We start from the raw sequence: 12,655 nt of genomic DNA, 5'->3' as shown, positions 1-12,655 counted from the left end.
ACCTTCAGAAGAGCAGTAGTAGTACTATGGCCCTTCTTGAAGCCAGATTGGTAGGGATTTAGAATGTTGTATTTAGACAAATATTCACATATCTGCTCATGAACAATTTTTTCTAGTGCCTTACTAAGTGCACAGAGGATGTTGATAGGCCTATGACTATGAATTTGTAACCGTTTTCTGTCTGTAACTTAAATTTTCTCCATCTAGTCATCTCAGTAGTATAGGATTAGCCTCTGTAACATCGGGCAGTGAGCCCAACTAGAGTTTTAAATATCCAAGAGTAAGTTTCAAGGAGTGCGAGTGTCCGCCTCTGCATCATTTTGATTTCTGGGCCAGTAACTTTAACGTGTGATTTTTTTTCTTCGCACAAAGGTTCAGTAGAATGAGTATTCGATACTCCTGTAAAAGTCAATCATTTATGTTAAGTGGTTAAACTGTTGAGAGTTTACGACTGATTTATTTTTGAATTGTAAAATGTAGGCTGAGCCTCGAGAGGCCTGGAAAGTGTAAATTTCAGGGAGCAAAGATGCTCTGGTTGTAGAAGATAGCCATGATAAGGCAGTAAAGGTATAAGATTTGGAGTGTAGTCTCCTAGATATGTCCATAGAGCATAGATGCTCTTGCTATTTTTGTAGATGCGTTAGTATACTTCGTATATGAAATTGGGAGACCTTGACTATTGAGTGGATGGAGCAATATTGCTCAAGTAACCTTTGTAAAATTGGGAGCTTTAAGCTCAGATGATTAATTGATTAATTAGTTGATTTTTCCTACTATGGTATGTATTTAATCTACTGTACCTGAAATCTCATTGTCGCTGAGCAATGTAGAAAATTAACTCTAATTTCAAAGCTTTTAATTATTTTAATTGTAGTAGATAGATCCATTCATGCCCGCACCTTCTTTCACCTCAGTCCACCATGGAATCTCCGTAACACCAAGGCTGGGTTTTTGTTGTCTACCCAAGCCACCCGCCCGATGGAGCGTATGTAGATTGATTATGTCGGTCCGCTCCTCAAATCAAAAGGTGATGGGAATAGATTTGTTTTGGTTTGTGTTGACGGGTTTACTGGCTTTAAGCTTTCTACCGCGGACACCACGGTAAGGTGTTTGAAAACAATTTTTTCTACCTTTGGAACCTGTCAGGTTTTAGTTTCTGATAACGCTAGGGCTTTCAGGTCTAATCTGTTTAGGAAGTTTTGCTTTAGCCTCTCCATCTCGCATGTTACTACCTCCGCGTACTATCCCCAGCCGTCGTACACGGAGAGGGTGAACCATAATTTACATTCGGCCCCCATAGCTTTTCATCACGAGGATGTTCTGAGGTGGGATACGTCCATCCCCAGGTTAGCTTTCACTTCCAACTCCGCCATTCATGAGGCCCATAAGATGTCACTTGTGGAGCACAAACTAATTATTGCCCAAGAACATCGATCCCTCTAATGTTAGGGCCATGTGGAAGCGTGCCATAGAAAATCTTAAGGTCTCTACCTTAAAGAAACAGCAACGCTACAATCAGAGGCGTAGACCTGCCGGTCTGGTTGTCGGCGATAGTGTGCTCGTTAAGAATTACGTCCCGCCCAGAAGGCTAGGTCCTCGTTTCTGGGGACCCTGTACTGTGTTGGAGTTTCTTATTCCTGTTACCATACTTAGAGACCGGGTGGCAGAAAGGATTTTTAGGTCCACCTCTCCCAGGTCAAACAGGCCTAAGTTTCCTTGACCCGCTCCATTTTGGGACCCTTTCTTTGCCTTACTTCGATTTTATGCAGGAGGGTTTCCTTGTGTTTTTTTGGGGGGAGGTGTGTGTGTTTATATTACCCTTAGATTATTGTGGGGTGTTGAATCTTGTCTGATTGTTTTATTGTATGTTGTGCAGCTTCTACCTCATCCCTGGTTTTTCTGTGTGCACCTCCCCCTTTTCTTTGGTTCCTTCACACCTTACCTCCATGCCCATGCCTGGTTACTTTTCTGGCACGCTGTTCTGATTTTCCCCCGGTCCATCCTGGAATCTTTAAATATTTGGAAGATATTGTCGGCTCTGCATTTATCGTTCCAGCTGTTAGGAGGATTCATTTTGCCCGAGCTCTCTGGGAGAGCCCCTCGGCGGAGCTTGATGGTGCCTACTACATCTCTGAAGGCCGAGTTTTTTGGCTTGTTATGAGCGATTACGACGCACCCGGAGCCTTATTCCGGCTAAGTGTTCTTGGCTATTTCATTGTGGTTAACTCGCCTTGTTGACTAGCTGTCTTGCCACATGGTGGCTGATTCTGTGGACCATATGGGTATTACTCCACCCAAACCTTTCGGCCTGCTGCGCCGAATTTACCTCCGCCTGTTCTGCCGCCAGATCTTCATTGTATCAAAGGAAAGCAATCCCTTGCTTGCGCGCGAGTTACTCGCATTGGAATGTGGGCAGTTTCATGTGCTTGCTTAAAATGGTTGCTCATGAGATTTCAAGAATGACTGAACCAGTGTTAAATATTGAAGCTTTCATCGGAACTTCCAACCCAACTTCGTCTTTGGGAAAACATTTCCCTCCCCCCTTCATCATTTACATGGCCTGGCCGTTCTTGTATTACGCTTGCAAGCTGTGTCTGTGAACAGTTTATCTTAATTTGTATATGTGTGAATGTATGTTTTACTGGCTTCTATTTTTCCCTACCTACAATCACAGATTTTGTCCTTGTCCCTCATGGCTCCAGGGTAATTGAGAATTTCTTCCCACTCTGGAGTATTTGCCCCTCCATTTTGGTCTCCCTCTCTTAGCTTCAAGCCCTACGGCAAAGCTCCTCGCCTCTCTTGGCTGTCCAATGAGAGGCGAGTCGCATTAGCACGTGACCTTGGCCGGTCTCGGGCAGGGTGACGGCTGACTGTGCCCATGGTCATTCTTTGTGTTGAGCTGAATGCTGCACATTGCGGCTGGTCCTGCAGCGGCTTGAACTGGGCAATCTTGGGTGTGGAGGTATGAAAGCGAGATCTTTGGGTTTCCCCGTGCAATGTAGATGTTGGGAAGGGCCGGAGGTAGTCGCAAATGATTTTATTGACCCTGTAAACATAATTTGCACAAGTGAAGTGCTTTAAAGGCTGAAGCTCGGTTCAATGTAAGTCAAGACTTGTTCAGATTCTAGTGTTATGTATTTCAGTCTGCTTTGACATATATTTTATTTAGGTATTTTCGTCCTTATTGAATTGGAGGACAAATAAATGTAATACCAATATAATGGTCCGTTATTGGACATTATAAATTTTCCAGCGTCCGACTCGTTGGCTGAACGGTCAGCGTACTGGCCTTCGGTTCAGAGGGTCCCGGGTTCGATTCCCGGCCGGGTCGGGGATTTTAACCTTAATTGGTTAATTTCTACGGCACGGGGGCTGGGTGTATGTGTTGTCTACATCATCATTTCATCCTCATCACGACGCGCAGGTCGCCTACGGGGGTCAAATAGAAAGATCTGCATCTGGCGAGCCGAACCCGTCCTGGGATATCCCAGCACTAAAAGCCATACGACATTTCATTTCAATTTTCCAGCTAACTCATTCTTGGTTGCCTGCGTTTCGCCTTCGTGTGCTAAGTTAGGCTCCCTATGGGAATCAACATCTGCATCATTTAATGGCCAGGTAGGCATCTATTTTTGGAAATGAGACATAGCTCTCATAGTGCATTGGCACTGCTGGTGGCTTCAAAAAGCCTATGCAGTGGCCTCCACGGTATGCACTAGCCTTGCGTCTTGGGTGGTGTGCTAAGTCCCAACTGACGAGCCTAACTTAGCACACGAAGGCGAAACGCAGGCAACCAAGAATGAGTTAGCTGGAAAATTTATAATGTCCGATAACGGACCATTATATTGGTATTATAAATTTACTCATTCGGGACAAATATTTTAGGTTCCCTAAGGGAATAAACATCTACATCAAATAAATGTAAATATGGTTAAACTGGCCTTAAATTGTACTTGCATATTAACTTTCACAGGCTTGTAATTAACTTTGGTTAAAGACTATACGTTTCTCATATGTTTACTCTCTCAAAGTATGAAAGGTGCTAGTGCATCTTGGAAAGAGATTTTTCTTATTACCTTTGGTGTGTTTAGCCCTGGGCTTGTTCTTACCTTCTTCTTATACGAAGTGTTTTTAACTAGATGGTTAATGCCCGATTTTTCTAGAATTACCGGGTTCTAACTTGTTATTGAGGAGTTTAGGAAACCCTCCGGAGTTGAATATTGTGAAATGATGAAGTCTTATTTTATGAGGGGCTAGACCCCTCTGTTATGTATTATTATGTTAATGGGTTAAATATGTGTGAGAACTTGTCTGATTGTAGTATTATGCGAACGCCTATTGTATCATTCTTGATTCTTAAGGCATATTGTTAACGAAGTAAGGCAAGTAGTCCCTTTAATGAAATAAATTTCGGGCATTATCATTTTATCGTGCCTTTCTGTCCAGCTCCTAAGGGCCATTACTCCTTTTCAAAGAGCTACCGAGCAAATTGTCGGTACACAAATGATAACAAAATAAACGTAGAAATACTCAATAGGACTTAGAAAGCGCCTCAATTTTATTTTCAAGTCAGTTATCTACTCTGTGATGACAAAATACCCCAGAAAGAAAAACTGACCACATTTCATACCTACTTCATTCCAATTCTAACCTGTGGACTCGAAACATCTACCCTACATAAAGGCCTAATAGTAAAATCCAGTAAATGGAAATTAAATTCATCAGAACAAGGAACCAAACCACCAGGAAGGAAGACAAGATTAGAAATGAAGCAGACAGGCATCAAATACCTGTTCGCAAGCTTTTAGGATGATGCAGGCTACAGTGGTTTGGACGTGTTATGAGGATGGATAGAATGAGAACAAGGAATTACTTTGACAAAAGGAGGGAGGGCAGTGAAATCTGTCTGCAGATGAATAAGGGTAGAATATCTCCAGGACAAGGAAATTAGAGGCACATGGATATGATCAGTGAAAAGTTCAAAACAACAGACAGTAAACAGGTTCTGGATATAGAAAGAGAATGGGTGGTATACATACTGTAGTAACAAGGGAATGTGTGCAAACAACTATGTGTAAGGATGGTTAAAAAAACGAACGTAGTGCTGGAATGACTACACAACCATTAATCCGGCTCAAAGGAGATAGATTCATCTTCCCTATCCTTCAGTTGAGTAATACTTGTCTGGCGCATCCACGTTGCGGGGGTGAGTATCCTTCACATCAGTAGGCCGATGTGAAGGAGAGCTAAATTCAGGCAGGGACCCAGTCTCACAGGGTATAACGTGGAACCCATGCCCAGGGTTACGGGTGAGGACCTTAATAGCATCTTAGGCAGAGGAGACCTTCGGAATGGAGAAGATGGTGGATGAGGCAACCCATCCTCTCTGGGGAAAATTAGAAGAGGAAACCACTGCCTTGTGGGGAAGAGGTATCTTCAAAGGCTAAGGGAGTAAACCCCACAAGAAAATCCTCAGATGTGTTAGGCTTAGCAGGTCAGCAGATGAGTAAATTTGTACTTGCTTTCAACTATAATACAAGCCTCGGATGGAAGCTTAAAAATGGAATTGACAAGTCTCTGACTACAGTTGCATAGTATGATGGTAATGCTGATATTCGTGCAAGTGTTAGATAAGAGAACAAAAACAGATTTGGAACAATCAATATTTTAACAATGAATGGGAAGGAAAATAAATTGACTTAATGGAGAGAAGAAAACTTGACATCCTGGGATTAAGTGAAGTAAAATGGAAAGGGAAGGAATGAAGAAACTAAGAAAGGGGTACATCTTGTACTGTATGGGTAATAGTAAAGAGAAAAGAAATGGAGTGGGACTAGTAGTGAATCAGAATGTTGAACTAATAGCTGAAGTTGAGTATGTAAATGAAAGAATTATAATAATCCACAAGGAAGGAACTACTGAAGATAGTACAGGTGTATGCCCCACAGACATGATGTAGCGTAGAAGAAAAAGAAGAGTTCTTCAATGAACTGGAAACACATATTGTTGGAGATGGGATCATGATCATGGGAGATCTGAGTGCTCATGTGGGAACTGACAGAATGGGGTATGAGAATGTTCTGGGCCTACATGGGTACGGCAATAGACATGAAGATGGAGAGAAACTGTTAGATAGATAGATAGATAGGTAGATAGATAGATAGGTAGATAGATAGAAGCCTTTATTTTCTGTGGCGAAGTTAGGGCTCTTGGCCCTTTCTTACACTTAACCACACACATATTATTTGTTAACGATGACACTGATTAACTTAAAATACTAATAACTACAAATAACACTAATTTTTAAGACAAAAATTTTTAAGAATATGAATATATACAAGCAAAGAAGAAAGAAAGAAAAGGAACTGCCTAGATAATACAGATTTGAAAAAATACTAATTTCAATACACAATGAAAGAAATATTAATATAAAAACACTAGTAAGCTTTTGTATCAGAAATAACGAGATTATGAAGAGGAACAGCCATAAGATCAGGCGATATAGTTGGGATAGACAGTATGAAACACACATCGATTTTATAATAATAGATTGAGAATGGGGAAGATACGTCATGAATACGAAGATAATTCCCAGTGAAAGTATGGAAGGTGATCATAGATTATTAATTGTGGAATTAAAACAAATACAAATCCCCAAATTGTAATGAAGAAGAAACCAAAGATCAGGATGTGGGAATTGGAGGAGGAGGATAAAAGAATAGCATTCAAAGACTGTATAAAAAGGAAATTGCCTAACACGGAAATACGAAGTGAAAAAGAAGAGTGGGACAATTTAAGACAGACATTTGTGGAAGCAGGAATTGAGGTATGTGGGAAAACAAAAGCAAAGGTTAAGGGAAAGGAGACATGGTGGTGGACAAACAAAATAAGAAAAGAAAGGAGTAAGGTGAAGAAAGAAATGGATAAGGAAAAGCAAAAAACATGCCAGCGGGATGAGAATAAGATAGAAAGGTTACATGTGGAATACAAAAGATAGAAACAACTAAAGAGGAGTATCAAGGAAGAAAAGGAGAAATGTTGGGGAGAGTTTACCAACAAAATTGAGTAAGCTAGTCGAGGAAATCAGAAACTATTATACAGAGTAATAAAATCGAAAAGAAGAAATCAAAAAACAATCAAGGGATTAGAAAGAGAAGATGGATCCATAGTACATGACGAAAAGGGTCTTCAGACAGTGACGGCAAAGTATTCTGAAAAACTTTATAATGAGAATGACTGCTATGAGGAAGAAGGAGATAGGAAACCAGAAACAATTGACGAAGAAAAAGAAGAGAACCTGATAACATGGTTGGAACTTGAAAGGGCAGTGAAAGCAATGACCAAAGATAAAGCAAGTGGAAAAGAAGAATTCAATGCTGATATGATTAAGGCAGCAGGAAGCACTGGACTACAGTGGCTATACAGAGCCCTCAATGCCATACAGAAGGATGAAAGGATACCTGATGTTTGGCAACAAGGAAGCATTGTCCACTGTTTAAAAAAGGAAATAGGAAGAAATGTGAAAATTATAGAGGTATAACCCTATTATCACATGGGCTAAAAATAATGGAGAAAGTCATAAACAAAAGACTGAGGGATATAATAGAAAAACAGTTGAGGAAGAACAATACGACTTTAGACCGAATAGATCAACAATAGATTTGACATTTACAGTGCGAACAATAATGGAAAAACATCTGGAAAGGAACAAGGAAATCATCTTCATATTTCTGGTTTTGGAAAAAACTTATGATACAGTTAAGAGAAAACATGTATGGGAGTGCCTACTGAAAAGGAATGTACTAAAATCATTAACAAGATAAAAATGTTGTATTATGAGAGTAAAAGCAGTGTACAAATGGGGAGAGGTGACAAACATTTTATACAAAAAAGGTCTCAAGCAAGGAAGTGCACTGTCGCTATTATTGTTTATTATATTGATGGATGAAATCATAAAACGTGTAAAAGAGAGTATCAGCAGTGATGAAGTGAATGCTTTGGTATTTGCAGATGATGTGGTGATTTGGAGAAAGGAAAAAAAGGGAGTACAAAGGAAACTGGACATCTGGAATGAAAATCTTAAGGAGTTTGGAATGGTAATGGTAATTAGTACAAAGAAAACTGCAGTCATGCACTGTGGAAAAGAGAAAAAGGGAAGCTAACTGAACATAGACGGAGAATGGTTAGAGAATGTAGAACAGCTTATATATACGGGCAGCATTATTAATGGAAGTCTTGAAATCAACCCTGAAATTAATAACAGACTAAGTAAAGGTACAATATTTTATCAAGTCAGAGAGCTTTTATGGGATGACAAAGTACCCAAGAGAACTAAGTTAACATTATATAAACAGTATTTCATACCAATTGTAACATAAGGACAAGAAACGCTGCTAACTAATAAGAGACAAGATAGTAAGATCCAAGCAGTAGAAATGAACATCAGTTAAAAAGACAAGAAGAGATAGAATTCCAAATATTAAAATCAGAGAAGAGCTAAATATAGAACCGTTAGTACAGAACATATATGACTGAGATGGTTCAGACACATAAAAAGAATGGGAAAGGAACGGGTAGCAAGAAGGGAATTTGAAAGAGAAGTTAAGGGAAAGAGACCAGTTGGAAGAGAGAGAAGGAGGTGGATGGATCAGATCTGGAAGGACATTAGAGAAGCTGGAATGGATGTGGCAGAAGTAATGGAGCAGGAAATGTGGAAGGACAGGAAGGAGTGGAGGAGGGCATTGATGATGATGATGATCATCATCATCGTCGTCACCAACTCCAGTTACCCAGGTGTGGTATACGAGCCCCTTCCATTTTGTTCTGTCTATGAACCATTCTTTGTTCACAATACCCTCCCAATCCTGACCTCTCTCCTCTACATCCTTCTTCACTAAGTCTGTCCATTTTTCTCTAGGTCTGCCCACTGGTCTTTTTCCCCTGATTTCTCTTTCATACTCCTTTCTTGCAGATGATTATGATCATGATGAATAATAATTGTACCGGGGGTACACCTTCTCTGCCCCATTAACCCATTCACTGCCAAACCTGTATATATATCTTACTGAACGCCGTGCCTCGTCCGCCAAACCTGTATATATACGTTTTGGGGCAGTGTGTACTTCACCAATCTCAAAAATGAATGTCATGCTTTGAGATTCTGTGGAAATGTTCAAAGAAGTTCTTTACAGCAGATATACCACTCCATTTCGCGTGTTTTGAAAGCAATCTGGTGTTATTTCAGCTTTGTTGGAGTGGAACATCTTTCCCGCTAATGTGTAGCCATTTTGGTGTCTTGAAGTATACATTCATTTCTTGTTGACAAAGAAATTGTATGTTTCCCCATAAATAGTGATTCTGGAGAGCTATATTTTGATAATGAATATAGAGAACATCTCATTGGCGATAATGAACTACAAGGAAGTGCGAGACAAAGTAGTAATGATTAATTTCATGTGGAATTGTCACCCCTTCCTCAGATAAATTATTTTTTGTTAATACCAGTTATTGGATTAAAAATTTTATACTGTATTTCAGTAATAGTATCACCAAATGGAGTAGCCACGTGTATTAACATGCTACGGCTGTGGAGACAAGCTGTGCACTCGGCAGGCGAGTGGGTTCGAACCTCACTGTCAGCTGTCCGGAGGATGTTTTGTTTAGGTTTCCCTTTTGCACTCCCAAGCAAATGTCGGGACAGTTCCTATTCATAAACCACAGCAGATTCCTTCCACTTCCTTACCGAGTATCATTCACCTTCATTCATTACATATTTATTATCTTCTCAACAGAGGTTTGCATCAGAAAGGGCATCCGACTATAAAAATATGGTGTAAAATATAATCTCACTTCATCCCCGACACCGTATTGGGCTGCGGGGCTAAGAGGACGGTACGCATTCCATAAATAGTATCAGTAAATATGTATCTGTAAAAGTGGTACTTCCTTAAAAAACCCGGCCTGGTCATCAAAACTTGGCACTGAAAATATTAAACTGCATGCCTTCTAGAAGGCCATTGCTGCGGTCTAGAGAGTGCAGCATGTTACTTAGAGGCAGGGGCTGCAGGACGGTGTTTGTAAGGCCTAACTACCCAAGGTAATAGCAGAAATTTCTTACTATGTGATAGCTCCAGGCAGATAGCTTGAGAGGATGGTTTCAAACTTCTTTTCTAAATGTAAAGTTATAAAGTCATAGTTTAAATGGAAATTTTTGGCAAGTCTGAGGACTCTGTTCAAATCCCCGCTGGGAAACGTGTAAACTAAGGGAACAAGTATGATTACCCTCCACAGATTCTCATAAAACTTGGTATGGGGTGACTAAAATTTTCTAAAGCTCTAAATTCCTAGCACTTTTTTGGTATTTAACCCTTTCGCACTCAGCGTGCCGATCTATCGGCGCGAGAGGTTATGGCGAGAAAGCTCACGGCGCCGATTCTGTCCTATTTAGGGATTCTGGTTATTTGCGTGGCTGTTAAATCGTAACAGTTGATCGTGACAGTACCTTAAAGCGTTGAATTTGCATTTTACTCTACAGATATATCCACCAGCCCTACAAAATATTTTTATTTTCAACAAATGAAATCTGTTGACCGTGAATGTTAATGGTGTGGTTATTTGAAGTTGTTATTACGTGGATCAGTTTTGGTTAGCTTATGAATACAACAATTTGATCTTGCTATGAGTTTAGTTTAGAGTTTATTTCGTTTCTTTGGTATATCGTGTGTTCGCGTACTTCGAAAACTATAATTTTAATCCTTTTCATAAATCCGTTGTTGCATGTGCTTGCATCATCTAATCGTAATGGCTAGGCCATATTCAAGGCCTAATGAGGCCAATATCCCTGAATTTTCAGATGATTTAGACAGTAATAATGATCTCCTTTTGCCGAAAGTGATTCCCATTATATGGGAAATGACACAGTCACAGCTGCTCACCGTGCATCGGACCGCTAGGAAGTGAGATCGATTACCGTTACATGTACAGTGAATAACTTTGTGCCATGCTTCATGAGATAATTGCAGCACACACATCATATTGATATCAAATTATTCTTTCACATCTAAGAGTAAAGAAGGAAAACGCAATAATGTCTGATTTTTCTGTCATTGAAAACCATAGTTTATTTTATCAAATTTAATTTTCAAAATTTAATAATTTTTTTGACTTTGCCAATAACAATACGTCCTAGGCATATTCAATTCTGAAATGCTCATAGTTTCTTGTATTAGTGTGATTTATTTTATTTTAATGTGTTTTAAACTGTTTACGGGTTGATATTTTGTTATTTTGTTTGGAAAATCACAGAAATTAGTTTGAGTGTCTTCGAGCAAACCGCTGAATATAGGCTGAGTGCCAAAGGGTTAATTTTTTGCATTTAGTCACCCCACTGGAGTATACGCTTAGCCTATGCAACTTCAGGCCATAAGCCCATTTAGGGTTTCAAGTGTTTTTGTAGAAGGAGTGCAAGTATTTCACCTCCTAGCCTTTTGCCCACGCCCAATTTTGATTAACCTTTTATTTTTACATTAAGGCCATTTAGAATGGGCCCTCATTACCCCTGTTTAAATTGTCATTATTTATAGACGAGTGTGAAACAGACTGTTGAGCAGAAAAGACAGTAAACACATTATCTGATGTTTGTCAACTATAATTTTGAAAGAAACTTGTGCCTCTGAGAGGCTGGATTATATTAACTTTTGAAGCTCAAACTCCTACACAATGTGAACGAGTGGAGCAAACACGCTCTAGTAAAATAGTGGGTTTTTTTTTTTTTTGCTAGGGGCTTTACGTCGCACCGACACAGATATGTCTTATGGCGACGATGGGATAGGAAAGGCCTAGGAATTAAGGTACAGCCGCAGCATTTGCCTGGTGTGAAAATGGGAAACCACGGAAAACCATCTTCAGGGCTGCCGATAGTGGGATTCGAACCTACTATCTCCCGGATGCAAGCTCACAGCCGCGTGCCTCTACGCGCACGGCCAACTCGCCCGGTGTAAAATAGTGTACCTTCAGAGCTATAATGCTCATCCCTGATATATCATCTTGTTGATAATACTATCCAGTTCTTGTACCTGGGTTTTGGACTTATAGTCCACTGTTGTTTATCACAGCTGATGAGCTTATTGTTATTCCATTTAACTGTTATAGTGGTTGCTCATTCAGGATTTTCCATTTTTTTTTTTTTTTTAAATCACAATTTAGTGCCTTAACTTATGCTCTGGACATTTCCTTGTCCACCCATTCACTCCGGCACGTTCTTACACCTCCCTGTTCCACGATATTTCTGTAACAACAACAGTAATAATAATAATAATAATAATAATAATAATAATAATAATAATAATAATAATAATAATAATAATAATAATAATAATAATAACAACAACAACAACAACAACAATCATAGCACGGCTCAGATGCAAGCATTCTGATTGACGCCATTCAGGCTGCCTGTGTGTCTATTTCAGCATTCCATTTTACTCCACCAGATGGCAAAGAAGTGGATCACTGTCAAGCAATCTATAGCCAAGTTTGAAATAATATTTTTGTGTCTACATCAAATGTGTCACCAGAGATCGTTTACAAGCCACCGACGTTCAACACAGAGTACCGAATGGACTTATTTTTCACACTTCATAAAACCAACCCCTCA

The 12,655-nt window shown here is 39.7% G+C and overlaps 1 protein-coding gene across 2 annotated transcripts in view; it reads right to left on the bottom strand.

The window, feature by feature from the left end:
* The window catches only part of lig (lingerer), a 612,955-nt gene that overhangs the window by 438,885 nt on the left and 161,415 nt on the right, over nucleotides 1-12,655 (bottom strand). The window lies entirely within an intron of this gene.

This window comes from Anabrus simplex, chromosome 5, assembly GCF_040414725.1.
Source record: "Anabrus simplex isolate iqAnaSimp1 chromosome 5, ASM4041472v1, whole genome shotgun sequence".
In the NCBI taxonomy this organism is placed as follows: Eukaryota; Metazoa; Arthropoda; class Insecta; order Orthoptera; family Tettigoniidae; genus Anabrus; species Anabrus simplex.
This window is presented reverse-complemented; position numbering and strand designations above follow the sequence as displayed.